Source organism: Mustela erminea, chromosome 3 (assembly GCF_009829155.1).
Source record: "Mustela erminea isolate mMusErm1 chromosome 3, mMusErm1.Pri, whole genome shotgun sequence".
Lineage (NCBI taxonomy): Eukaryota > Metazoa > Chordata > Mammalia > Carnivora > Mustelidae > Mustela > Mustela erminea.
In genome coordinates, this window is record NC_045616.1 from 6,238,079 (window position 1) to 6,252,224 (window position 14,146).

General features: G+C 39.3%; 2 pseudogenes; both read right to left on the reverse strand.

The window, feature by feature from the left end:
• Positions 1-326: 326 nt before the first annotated feature.
• LOC116585532 lies at positions 327-1,724 on the reverse strand (annotated as a pseudogene).
• Positions 1,725-13,545: 11,821 nt separating this feature from the next.
• LOC116587386 lies at positions 13,546-13,664 on the reverse strand (annotated as a pseudogene).
• Positions 13,665-14,146: the final 482 nt, after the last annotated feature.

The window sequence follows — 14,146 nt, forward strand, 5'->3', positions numbered from 1 at the left end:
TTTGACAACTGTTGCAATATTGGCATTATAATTTTTACTGTTTAATAAGATAAAAAAGATAAATAGATACCATAAAATGTTACTGTAGTGTAAAAGTCTATTTTTAAAGCTACTTAGAATTTTAGTAGGAAGGAAAAATACATTTTTAGATGTATGTATTTATAAAGCAAATGCCTATAAAATTTGTTTATTATCAGCAGGGTTTTGGGAATATCCACTTTCCACTCTTAATGGATACAAACATTGATTTTCTTTCCAGACATACAAATAATGGATAACATTAAGTATTGAATATTTAGAAAACTCAAGAATTTTTCTTATTATCTTTAATGGAGAAAGTTATTTTAGAGCATATTTCTCATTACCTCCAGAACATATTTATTCCTAAAGCTATAGATGATAAGGTTCAGTGTGCATGTGAGGATGATATAGAATATTGCTAAATATTTGTCCTGGCCTAGAATGTGTGTTGGGGGCCTCCCGCCTAGAAAGGGTCAACCCAATAGAGCAACAGTTCTTGGGAACCTCTTCAACCGAGGACCTTCACAGGTGGCAAGCTAGAGTGCTACCGTGTCTCCCTGGTGATTGTTATGAGAACATTGTGAGATTTGGCTTGTTGCCATTGCAGCTGCTGTCTCAAGACTAAGCTAATAAGGCTCCTGTGTTTTGTGAATATTGAGTTATGGCCCAAGTGTCCAAACCACGAAGGTCCAGGCTGTCTGATATCTCTGCATGGCCAGCTACTCTCAGGCCAAAATAGAAACTAACACCAGATGTACAGGAGGTGATTACCTTACTGTGTGGTATAAATCAGAACTCTGCAAAATAAACTTTGGCACTATTGGATAGACATCCTCCTTGGTGCTCCTCCTGCCCCCATCTCTTTGTCTCTTAATTTCTTTTCACCATCCTCTTACCCTCACATTCCTGGTCGATTTGTCATGCTGGCTGCGACAAATGTGGTATGATTTGGGTCTCATGTATGTGAAAATAAATGACCCATAGTACATTGTGACCAAAATCATGTGGAAGGAACAGGTAGAAAATTACTTTTACGGTGCTTCTGATGATTTCATTTGAAGGATAGTAAGGAGAATTTGGACATAAGAAGCAAAGATTAAGAAGACAGGGGTAAACAGAAAAAATGTGGCACTTACATAAGCTCCTCATTGTGTCCACACAGGACTTCAACATGGCAGATACTTCACAGAAAAGGTAATTGATGACTTGAGTCACAGGAGGGAAAGTAGGTGGCATAAGCTGTGAGGACTATGGAGTTGACAGTGCCAACAAGTCAGGACCCTCCAGCCATGAGGATACAGGCATAGTCACTCATAAAAATTGGATAATGCAGTAGATAACAGATGACTACATAGCAGTCATAAGTCATTGCTTCCAGGAGAAGACACTGACCACCCAGGAGGGTGAGGGATAGAAATATCTCGAAGCCACAACCTGCAAATGAAATAGTTCTGCTGCCTGACATTTTTGGAATAATATTGGAAATATGCAAAATGTCCATGACAGATGTCTGAGCAGGAAATACATTGGAGTGTGGAGTCTTGAGTTCCTGTGGATAAGGAGGATCATGACTGTGTTTTATGTAATAGCCATAATAAAAAAATGATTAATATAAAGGAGAAGAAAACTGGACTTGAATGCAAAGAAGAAAAGAATCCTAAAAGAATGAAATCACTGGTGGAACTGTGATTCTCATGTTCCATCATGAATAACACATTTTTCCCCCTAAATTAGAAAAAAAAAGCTAAAATGCAGTAGTAGTGCAAATCTCAAACTCATTTATATTTAGAAACATAATAAAATGAGAGTGATGCATATTTTGCAATTAAAATGAATAGATTCTCAACCAACTTTTGAAATGGGCTTGTTTTACAACATGGCTATTTATTTGTTTGAATCAACTGATGATATTCGGTATATCAAGTAAGCTGTTAGCTCCATGTAATCTCAGAGTCTTATTTCCATATTGATAAGTCAAATTCAGTGTTTTGTCAAATGTCACCATTTAAAAGAGACCAACCCCTGAACAGCGTACTTAAAATCTCATTATCCCCTCCCCTAAACTATTGTCCTATCCTTTGATGTATCTTGCAAATAACTTTCCATCCTTTACATGTAAAATAAACTTATGAGCTATATTTATTATTTATTGGAATTCTCACTGACTGGAACTTGATCTTCACAAGTGGAAATTCTTGTTTTGACCCCTGTGTAAACCAAATGACTAAAATAATGCCTGGTTCATAATGGTTACTCAGTAATATATTTTAAATGCATGAATAAATTAATAGTTTATGGAAATCACTTTTCTGTCTCATTTTTTGTTTGTATAAAGCTTAAAAAATGAAAGGTATTATTTCTAAATCTTTCTAAAGTAATAAGTAGTAAAATGCTGTAAAATCATCATAATGTCCATCTATAATTTGAATAGGAGTATTAAAATCAAAATTTCATTCATTAAAATATGACTATATTTTACATTGGTCAGGTTTATTAAATTATAGAAATTGAATTAGGCTTTATCAATACTTTATATAGGAAATCATAGTTTTTTCCTAAATAATAATATTTATATGTGGATAGTGGCTTTTTAACTGTTCCCTTCCTTTCCTATTATGTGCACATACTGCATATGTATGATTTATCCCTCAATAAATAGATATACACACTTACATACTTACAGACACACACACACACACACACACACACACAAGTACAATTCAGGAAAACACTGCTGCAGATCATGAAAAATAAATAACATAAAACAAGTCATTTATTATCTTTTAGTACTACTCATAAGTTGTAATTTTATAAATGAAATCTGTTTTGGTTTTCAGTTTAGGGATCCAAATGTGCAAATATGTCCCGGATAAAATACAAATAATTTTTCTTTTTCTTTTTTATTTTATTTTACTGAAATCAAGATTCTTTATTATGAAATAAAACTAATTGTATTTTGATACCCTGGAATGTGAACACTGTTTTGCAATAATGTTAGGAATATTTAAAGATTAACATTTGAATGAAGTTGCAGATATATGCATGTTTAAGTAGTTCTGTATTTCCTGGTTTGACCTACAACTCAGTAAAATTTGGTATGGATATAATTTGAGATTTAAGGGCAGTGATGTCTTCCAAGAGCTGGTAAGTAATTCTCTAAAATCTGTGAATATTACTGAAAACTCAGATTCAATATATCATTATCTAAAGTCATTGACTTTTTCCCACGGCCAAAAATATCATCATCATCATCATAATTTTTTCATTCTCATTTTCTTTTTCAAATTAATGTTTTACTTTGTTACATTCATTCTTATTTAAAAAAATCCATACCCTATTTATTTTAAGGAAGGATGGGTAATGTCTATTTTCTATGGAATCCCCATTACATAGCAGACTCTGGCCTGTTGTGTGTTCTCAATAAATTCTTATTAAGGGAATTTTAACTATGGACTCTGATATCAATAATTTTCTACAATACATCAATTTTCTTGTTTATAAGAGTTCGTCCTCTCACCACAAGAATGTTTATATTTTTGTTTTCAGATATTAAAGGCCTTCATAATTATTTTTAACTCCATAATTTCTTCATCATTTTACATCTACTAGGTTTTTTCCACTTTCATAAAGTTCAGGGACATCTGCAACCATTCTTTTTTTTTAAGATTTATTTATTTATTTGACAGACAGAGATCACAAGTAGGCAGAGAGGCAAGCAGAGAACGAGGAGTAAGCAAGCTCCCTGCTGAGCAGATAACCCGGTGTGGGGCTGAATCCCAGGACCCTGGGATCATAACCTGAGCTGAAGGCAGAGGCATTAACCCACTGAGCCGCCCAGGCACCCCTGCAGCCATTCTTTAGGACTTTTTACCTAACCAGTTAATCAGGAACCTAGAATATCCTCCCATGATGCTAGAATAATGGATAAAAGTACATCTTCTATGCCATCCACAATGTTCAATGAAATATATTTTTGAATCCAAAATGGTATGCTCTAGCGGTGAGTTTCCTAACACTAAGTTGAAAACTGAGGAAACACATGATACATATCATGTAAACACTTCCAAATATGTATAACCTTTATCAAAAAAAAAACTTATTCTTTCCACATAGCATCAAATATTCTTTGTTTAATAATGCTAAATTTAAGGGGATGTAACATTCAGTTTACACCCTCCTATCACCTAGAAGTTAACACTGTTATATCTCAATCTTTCCTCTCAGGTAAAAGATAGGTTTTCATTGCATTATTCAGTGAATGTTCAAATAATCTTTACTATTTTACAATTATCAAGATTTTCAAAATGAGCTATGTATCTATTAATTTTGATTTAACTAGATCCAAAGTATATTTTTAATTTCTCTATGAAATCTTGCAGTATGGGGACACCTGGGTGGTTCATTAGGTTACTCCCCTGCCTTTGGCAAAGGTTCTGATCTCAGGGTCCTGGGATCAAGTCCCACATCGAACTCCTTGCTTCTCCTCTGCCTGCTTCTCTCTCTGCCTCTGTCTGCCACTCTTCCTCCTGGTGCTCTCTCTCTCTCTCTCTGACAAATAAATAAATAAATAAAATCTGTAAAAAAGTTATTAAGTATGAAAATAAATCATTCAGTATGATTCTTTAAATTTATATGAGGGAAATTTACATTTAAATAGAAATAATTTATCCAATAATACCAGTAAAATTTTACATTTATTTAATTATTTATATAATTCTCCCCTAATCTTTTTAAAGATTTTATTTATTTATTTATTTATTTATTTTTCAGAAAGAGAGATGGACATAGAGGGACAGGGAGATGCAGGCTCCCTGCTGAGCAGAGAGCCCAATGCAGGGCTAAATCCCATTACCCTGAGATCATGACCTTAGCCAAAGACAGATGTTTAACTCAGTGAGCCACTGAGGTACCCATCCCATACATCTATATATTAAAATTTCAACTGTAAAATAAAAGACAAATGCAGCAAATCATTTCTTCCTGCAAAATGTTTATTTTAAAAAGTAATTGATACAGTAATCCTGAGGAACATTAAGTATGCACTTATAAATTACACTAAAATACAATGCTACTTTTATTTCTAGATATATTCTAAAGAACTAAAACATCAATGACCCAATTGATATAGTAATTATACAGTCTATGATAAAAATTCAAACGTCAGGGGTGCCTGGGTGGCTCATTTGTTTAATTGACTGCCTTTGGCTCAGGTTATGATCTCAGGATCCTGGGATCTAGCCCTGCGTTTGGCTCTCTGCTCAGTGGGGAGCCTGATTCTCCCTCTCCCTCTGCTGCTCTGCCTGCTTGTGTCTCTTGCTCTTTCTGTCAAATAAATAAAAAAATCTTTTAAAAAATATCAAATGTTAGATTTCCATAATGATGAGCAAATGATTCCAACTAAGATGTAGCTACTGAGAATTCAGTTTTATAGAATTTCATAGAATAAGCAGAAGTCTGGCAATGGATTTCTCTAAATATGGATGGAATAAAATCATTATTTATTTGAAGAAATTGACATGGAAAATGCATATCATAAATGTATGCTAGACATTACTTTGCCTAGGGTTGGGTATGCTACTGATCCAAATAATTATATTAAGAAAGTAGAAATATAAGCTAAAAACTTATGCAATTTGAAGAAATAAAATAGAAAATGTAATGCAAATACAGTTTCTTTAAAATACTATATATTGGGGCACCTGGGTGGCTCAGTGGGTTAAAGCCTCTGCCTTTGGCTCAGATCATGATCCCAGCATCATGGGATCAGGCCCTGTATTGGGCTCTCTGTTCAGCAGGGAGCTTGCTTCCCTCCCTCTCTCTCTCTGCCTGCCTCTCTGCCTACTTGTGATCTCTGTCAAATAAATAAAATCATTATATATATATATATATATATATAAAAACATATTTATTTTTTCCATATTATGTCCTTTATTATTTTTTAATTTTTATTAACATATAATGTATTATTAGCCCCAGGGGTACAGCTCTGTACCAGAGCTGAATCACCAGGTTTATACACTTCACAGCACTCACCATAGCACATATCCTCCCCAATTTGCATAACCCAACCACCCTCTCGCTCCCCCCTCCCCCCAACAACCCTCAGTTTGTTTTGTGAGATTGAGAGTCTCTTATGGTTTGTCCCCATCCTGATCCCATCTTGTTTCATTTTTTCCTTCCTTCCCCCCTACATTCATCATGTAGCCTCTCAAATTCTTCATATCAGGGAGATTATATGATGATTGTTTTTCTCTGATTGATTTATTTCACTCAGCATAATATCCTCTTGTTCCATCCACATTGTTGCAAAAGGCAAGATTTCATTTTTGATGGCTGCATAGTATTCCATTGTGTGTGTGTGTGTGTGTGTGTGTGTGTGTGTGTGTGTATCTTCTTAATCCATTCATCTGTTAATGGACATCTAGGTTCTCCATATTATGTCTTATTGTAATAGAACACATAGATTAGACACAAAATTCTATCTAAAATTAGTATTTATCAAATCAGGAAGATAATGGTACTTGCCTCAAAAGGCTGTTTTGACAAGTAAGTGAAGCAACACATTATAACACACACACACACACACACACACACACACACCCATAAAACAAAGCTTAACACTTAGTAGTTACACAGAAGTAATGATTATTACTGTTGTTGTGATTATTATTCTTTCTAAAATTACTATATTAGTATTTCTATCATTGTTTATTATTAATTTCATTGTTTTATGATTATTTATTTATAGATAATATATATAGAGAGAAAGAAAGATTCAGGATATGAGAGTATATAAATGAGTTAAGAAATGCAATTCAATGCTTTGAATCAGAAGTATATTGTGCACTAGGTGCTTGGTGAAATTGCTCCCTGAGGTTCTCTGAGGGAAAAGGAAATGCAGTATGTTGAATGACAATGTGTGGTTTGCTTCCCACCCATATACACACATACAGGCATGTGTGAGAGAGCAAAGTAATGGTCCTTATTATAAAAAACATCAGCTGAGTTACTCAAAGTTGCATATCTACTGGACACTTGACATTATAATTAACTATTTTTTGTCCTTTTGACCTTTCAGGACACCAAATCATCCACCAAAAAAATCATTTCATGGCTACCTTATATATATTTGTTCTTGCTGTCATGTCAGTGTAAGGGATTCTTGTGAGGATTGTTTCAGTGATATCAAATTCATCATGCCTAAAAAGAAACTTCCAAAGTCCCCTGAAGCATGTGGTAGAATTGGTACCACAATTTATAATAGCCCAAGCCAGAAATCAGAAAAAAAAAATTATCCCAAATTTCCTTTATCTCTGCACTCTTCCATATAAAAATCACTATTGTCCTACCTTCTCTCCCTACATAAACGCCACACCTTTGGTTATTCCTCCTCTTGCTGCTACATTCCATGTGTTGTCGTGGTCATTCTAAACATCTATTCTGTCCTATGTCAGTAGAATGTCTTTATCTGTATGGGTTTAGTACCATCTACACAGAATCACACACTTCACAGCTTTTCTAGAAGTCAGAAGAGTGTGGCTAATGAAGTAAATTTCAGAAAATGACAATGGAAGTGTTTTGGGACTGGAATCTCACACTCTTCTAATTTTTATTCTGTGAGTTTCACCTATATGTAATGATGTGTGGTCCTGATTCTTTCTGCAAGAGCTGTACAGAAAATAAAACCCAGGAATTTAGGAACAAAACGTATCAGTTACCAGGCAATATATTCATCATGATAATATGTGAATATTAATGAAAAATAACTCACCAAATTTTCAAAAGTATAATTTGGAAAGGGAAAAGGCAAGAGGCTGTCCTGTGAGATGTTATTGCTATCCTTAACATTCATATTGGGTCATATATTTTGGGTATAATGGATCTAGGATAAATCCAGTGTGTTTTATTCAAAATGCCTAACACATGGTTTTATGACATAGAAGTACAAAAGATTATACAACATTGTAATAATAATTCAAATAAATGTCTGCCTTCAATATCTTCCTTTATGAATAGATCTTTTGTGTAGTCAAGTTTATTCTTTCTGGAGCACTGTTTTGAGTATGCAGATAATCTTCTAGGTTACACAATATGCAAATTCTATTAAATTTGCATTAAAAATAGTAAAATAACTAAACAAACAAACAAAGAAAAACAAAAACTTTGTTTTTGGGAATTTATCTCTAGTTCCCATTTCCATTGAAACTATTTATATTTCCATGACATTGCCTTTCCTGCATCTTTTCCAAACATGTATTTTTTCTTACACATAAACAGTCATTCCCACCATTTCTAAGGTCTTTGAAGCCTTCCCATATCTAGGGCTTGATGTAAAAATATTCTTCCTTCTTTCTTATCTTTCTTGTGTAGAATTGGGTAACTCTGTCAGTGTATCCTGTATCATCTAAAGCTTCACTAAGTTTATGTTTGCTCTACATACTTTGAATGTGACCTGCTGATCCTTTCCTGACCTGGCCTCCAATGTCTCCCAAAGGTCTTCTTCTCTGGCTTCATTAAACTTTACCAATTTCACACTACATAGGACAGAACATTGGTGAGTTCTTTCACATCTAACACACTTGTCTGACTGGCTTCCCACAAGATACTAGCAAGCCCTTTCTTATTGGTGCCAAGCAATTGCTAACACCATTTGTGTGTCTGTTGCAATGTCACAGATGACCAGGATGACCGAGAGGCATGGGGTTATGCCCCATACTGGAATTTGCTTCAAAGCGGCTGAGAGTTTGCCAGTATGCATGGGATAAATCATTTGGAAGGACAAAAGAAGAAGGGAGGACACCTACCAAGGTCAAGTCCTGTATCATGTAGCTTCTGGAGGTTAAAGTAGCCATCCTCTGATGGGTGACATAAGTCTCTTGTGTTTTCAGAGGAGAGCTGGCAAGAGAACATGAAGAAATCATTTGTGTGAAGTAGAGTGGGGACACTGGGACAGACAAGCATTCTTTATCTACTGTAGAAAAAATCCTGGTGTGAAAGGGAGAAGGGAGTTCAGATTGAATAAATTCAGACTTATGTATTTCAGATTGATTGAATAAAGTGAGATGAAAAATTTGTTAAAAAAAAAGGCCTACATTTCTGAACGCTTTCCCATTACACACTTTCTTCTGAGCATATTTTATACCCATTTTGGGGGCCCTGAGAGCACACTGTCGGTTAAAGGAACTGTGCATGGCCTGTCTCTTATATCAGAAGTTCAAGGAAGGCCACTAGGGCAATTTCATTACTGCAGCATTGACAGTCTCCTGGATGTTTCCAGAGTGAATGAATGAACCTACTTATCTCGCATACAGCCTACTATGGAAAGATACATAAAAAGATGAAGTTGTTTTTATAAGTAATAATACTTATTTTTATTCTTGATAGGTTCATAAGTCAATTAAATGATAATAAACTAAATATAAAAGTAAACATAACAAAACAGTTAATTTACTGGTCTTACATATAATTATGATGACAGCTATATTAATGAATATTTTTTGAATATCAGAGAAGATTTAAAGTGTCTAGAATTGGTTATCATCTTACAGTTGTTAATTATCACTGAAAATATATGTGGTCCTACAAGATCAGACAACATACCCAAGTTATCTGACTTAACCAAGGATTCAAGTCCTGAAGTTCTGGTGTCAGAATTCATGTTCCAATGTAAACACAATTTCCCTTAGAAATTCTTACCTATTTAAACCCAACCTAGGGGCTTCACTGACAATATCCTGTTCTTTAAGAAGGGAAAGATGTTTAAGTCGCATGGGTTTGTGTGTTGTGTCTATGAGGGATGTTGTGAATGCCCAGTCCTCCTTTCACAACTGCCCTTTCCTAACTGCAAGCTGTCTAAAATCAGACAACTGAATTAAGATCTCCGTGAAAGAGAACCATGAAGTTTTGTGTCAATACATTTAACTCCCTTTTTCAAAAGTGGGAACACTGCATATACCTCATCAGGTTATACCTCATCAGGTTATTGTAATCATTAAAATAAGAATATGAAAGTGAAGTGTTAAGCAAAATGAACAAAGTAATTAATTAATGAAAGACATTTCATGTTTACTTTTATTGTTATTTCTATTAATTTTATGATGATAAACTATTTTTATTCCATGCCAATGAAGGTTTAACTAATTCAATTTATTATCTTAAAATAACTAAAGAAATAAAATATTTAATGAAATCACACTTCGATCAAAGTATGAGTATATTGAGGATAACAAAGTTTAGATATAATAAAATGGTTGAAGTCAATTAAAAATGCTGAAGCATGAATATATATATATACATATATATATACATATATATACATATATACATATATATACATATATATATATATATATATATATATATATATATATATATAAGAATTGTTGGAGAGAGGAGTCAAGATGGTGGAGAAGTAGCAGGCTGAGACTACTTCAGGTAGCAGGAGATCAGCTAGATAGCTTATCTAAAGATTGCAAATGTTAGGGTCCGTGATGAAAGGAACGAGACTGATACAAAGTGAAGGTCAAGCAAAACTTTATTTCGCGCCAAGCATCAAGAATCAAACTGACCGGTCAGGGTTATCTTACGAAAAGGCGACGACAATGATCCCAACGAGGTCACTCCCAAGAAGGCCGCTCTGGAGGAGGCTGCTCTAGATGAGGGTGCTCCACAGATGAGGCCGCTCCATGACTGGAGCCACTCCCAAGAAGATGCCACTCCAGACAAGGCCACTCCCGGGATGAGGCCACTGCTCGATGAGGTTGCTCCCCAGACAAGGCTGCTCCCAAGAAGAGGCCATTCTGGACAAGACCGCTTCCCGGACAAGGCCATTCCCGACGATGAAGAGACAATGATGACAGTGATTATGACAAGGAGGACAACCCGGATGACAGACTCTGCTCCCCACAATGCCACTCTGACAAGTCTGCCACACAGAGGAGGCCATCACTGCAGACAAGGCCACACAGGGCTCGGGGTGGCGAGGCATTTTGTGGCGAGGCTGCTGGCGGCTAGGGACCATTGGGATCTCAGGACCGCTGGTGTCTCAGACCGTTGGTGCCTTGGGGCTGCAGGCATCAGGACCGCTGACTGCTGGACCGCTCGCGTCTGGGGACCACTGACTGCTGGACCGCTGACCTCTCGCGACCGCTGACCGCTGGACCGCTGGCGTCTCGGGACCACTGGTGTCCAGGGGCTGCAGGCGTCGGGACCGCTGACTGTTGGACCACTGGACCGCTGGTGTCTCGGGACCACTGGCGTCCAGGGGCTGCTGGCGTCAGGACCGCTGACCACTGGACAACTGGCGTCTTGGGACCGCTGGTATCTAGGGGCTGCAGGAGTTGGACCGCTGACCGCGGGACCGCTGGACCGCTGGTGTCTCTGGACTGCTGGCGTCCAGGGGCTGCAGGCATCAGGACCACTGACCTCTGGACCACTGGCGTCTTGGGACAGCTGGCGTCCAGGGGCTGCAGGCGTCAGGAGGCTGCAGGTGGCGGCTCGGGCCGCCAGAGGTGGGACCTCCGGAGGCTGGATCGCAGGTGGCTGTAGGCTGTAGGTGGCTTGGGGCCGCCAGAGGCGGGGCTGCAGGCGGCTGGAGGCTGCAGGTGGCTGGAGACTGCCAAAGGAGGGACCGCCGGTGGCAGGACTGCTGGCGATGGTTATAGCTCTTACAAGAGCTGTTACAGCTCTTCTGCTCCTCTGACTCTTCCCTCCCACAGACTCTTCCGCTCCTGCAGACTCTTCCTTCTGCTCCTGAAGCAGACAGATCTTCTGCTCCCCTGACAGCCTCGCACACCAACCTTTATGGGGTTGGTTGAGACCCGCCCCTCCACAGGTGGCCAATCCGATCTCAATTCACCCTAGTGGATATACACGTCCCCCACCGTTTGGACATCTCCACCTGGCCTGCCACTCCCCTACATCCGGGGTCCACAAGCAAGTTCCTCTGGGAGGGGCAGGCCCTTACATTCCCCCCCTTTTCTTTGGAGATTAGTCAAATCCTTGACTTTTCAGATAGTCCTATCTTATATTGAGCATATAAGACTAACATTTTGTTGCTCCAATTTTCTTTAGTACAACAATAATAAACTTACAATTTGTTTTAGTCCATGGTCAGCGGGGTCTGTCGGCTGCAGTTCCCATCTCTGGGGGTCATCCTTACTCTCGGCTCATTTGACGTGACCCGCATGAACCCAGACCCTAATGCCTTCTACTTTTACTGCTGTGGGGGTGGTTAGGATAACAGTAAATGGTCCCTTCCAGCAAGGCTCCAAGTTCCCCACTTGATAGTGACGTATCCAGATCAAGACCCTGGGATGTGGTTCCACCACTGTCTCTGTCCCAGTGTGGGCAGTTTGGATCCCTGTGTGAGTTCTTTTTAAGACAGACTGTAATGCCTGCAGTGACTGGAGTATAGACTGATCAGTCATTTCTGCTAGGGCAACCTCCTGTACCCGAGGACAGAGCGAGGGGGGTCCTCCCAAACATTATTTTGAATGGGGTCACCTTGTTTAAATAGAGTGTACATCGCACCCTGAGGAGAGCAAAAGGAAGGAGATCCATCCATCCACCGCCAGGCTCCAGAATTAACTTTGTCAAGGTCTCTTTGAGAGTCTGGTTCATTCTCTCTCCTTTCTCAGAACTCTGAGGCCAGTAGGCACACTGTAGTTTCCAATTAGTGCCCACGGCCTTGGCCATCTGTAGAGCCTTGGTGAATGCAATCAGCTTCGCTTTTCTGCCGAGGTCCTGTGTGGCAGGGCTGTCGTCCAGAGTCCCTGCTCAGGAGAAACCATTGCAGCCCCTGAATACCTCTTTCCACTGGCCATGTAAGTACTCCCTTCTGTGAACAGAGTCATTTCTGCATCCGGGAGAGGAATGTCTCTGAGATCCGGCCTTATTCCCATCACTTGGGTTAGGACCTTCCCATAGTCATGTGGGTGGTCAGCCAGCACCTCTGGTAGCAACGTGGCTGGATTTAGCACCTCTGGGGGCAGGAAGATCACTTTTGGTTTGTTGAGGAGGAGGGCCTGATACCCCGTCACTCAGGCATTTGTTATCCACCGGTCTGGTGGAGTCTGGAGAAGGCCCTCAATAACGTGGGTGGTGGTCAAATTGAGATTTTCACCAAGAGTCAATTTTCATGCATCCTTGACCAGGAGAGCCATGGCAGCAATTATGCAGAAGCAAGGGGGGAACCCAGCTGCTACTGGATCTAGTTTCTTGCTAAGATAGGCCACTGGCCTTCACCAAGGCCCCAGAGTCTGAGTCAAAACTCCTTTAGTCATCCCTGCCTTTCCATCCACATACAAGTGGAAGGGCTTGGTAACATCTGGGATGACCAATGCTGGGGCACTCAGTAAGGTTCTTTGTAATTCCCAAAATGCTCCTTCTGCCTCAGCTGTCCACACTCTACCATAGTGAGTCTTCCCTTAGCCAGTTCATAGAGAGCTTGTGCCATCTCCATGAAGGTGGCATCCACAGCCTGCAGTAGCCCACCATCCCAAGAAACTCCCTCTTGGAGATCAAAGCCTACAGCACCTGGTATTCCCAGGCAGTCTTCCATCCAAGTACTAACCAGGCCCGATCCTGCTTAGCTTCCAGGATCAGATGATATCGCATGTGTACAGGGTGGTATGGCCGTAGAAAATCATAGGGTTCTTACCCGATATTCTCAGATGAGTGTACGCGACATCCTCCCCTTGCTGGAGGAAGCTGAACTTTCTCATACCCTACTGTTACCTTAATCTGCCCAGGCTTGGTTAGCTACCATATCTCTCTCGTTCACAGTTACGTTGGCCCCCGGCCTTCTTGGGCTACTGATGCCTTGTGGTCATACCCATTCTGTACAAAGGAGGAGGTAGTGGAAGGTTTCTAAGTGCTTGGAACAGAATGATGTTTCAGACAGATGGACATGTCGTTCAAAAATGCAGAGGCTGAAGAGAGCCAGCATATTCAGGAACGTGCCAGCAGATGCACTTATATCAATCAGGACAGGTCCCTGGCAGCTTCTGATGCCCAAGATTTGAAGCCTCAACTCCCGAGCTCCTCCCATGGGCCCTTGTGTGACCCATCAAGTCCAGACACCAGAGAAGAGGGACGGGCAGCTCATGGAGCTTCAGAGAGTTTT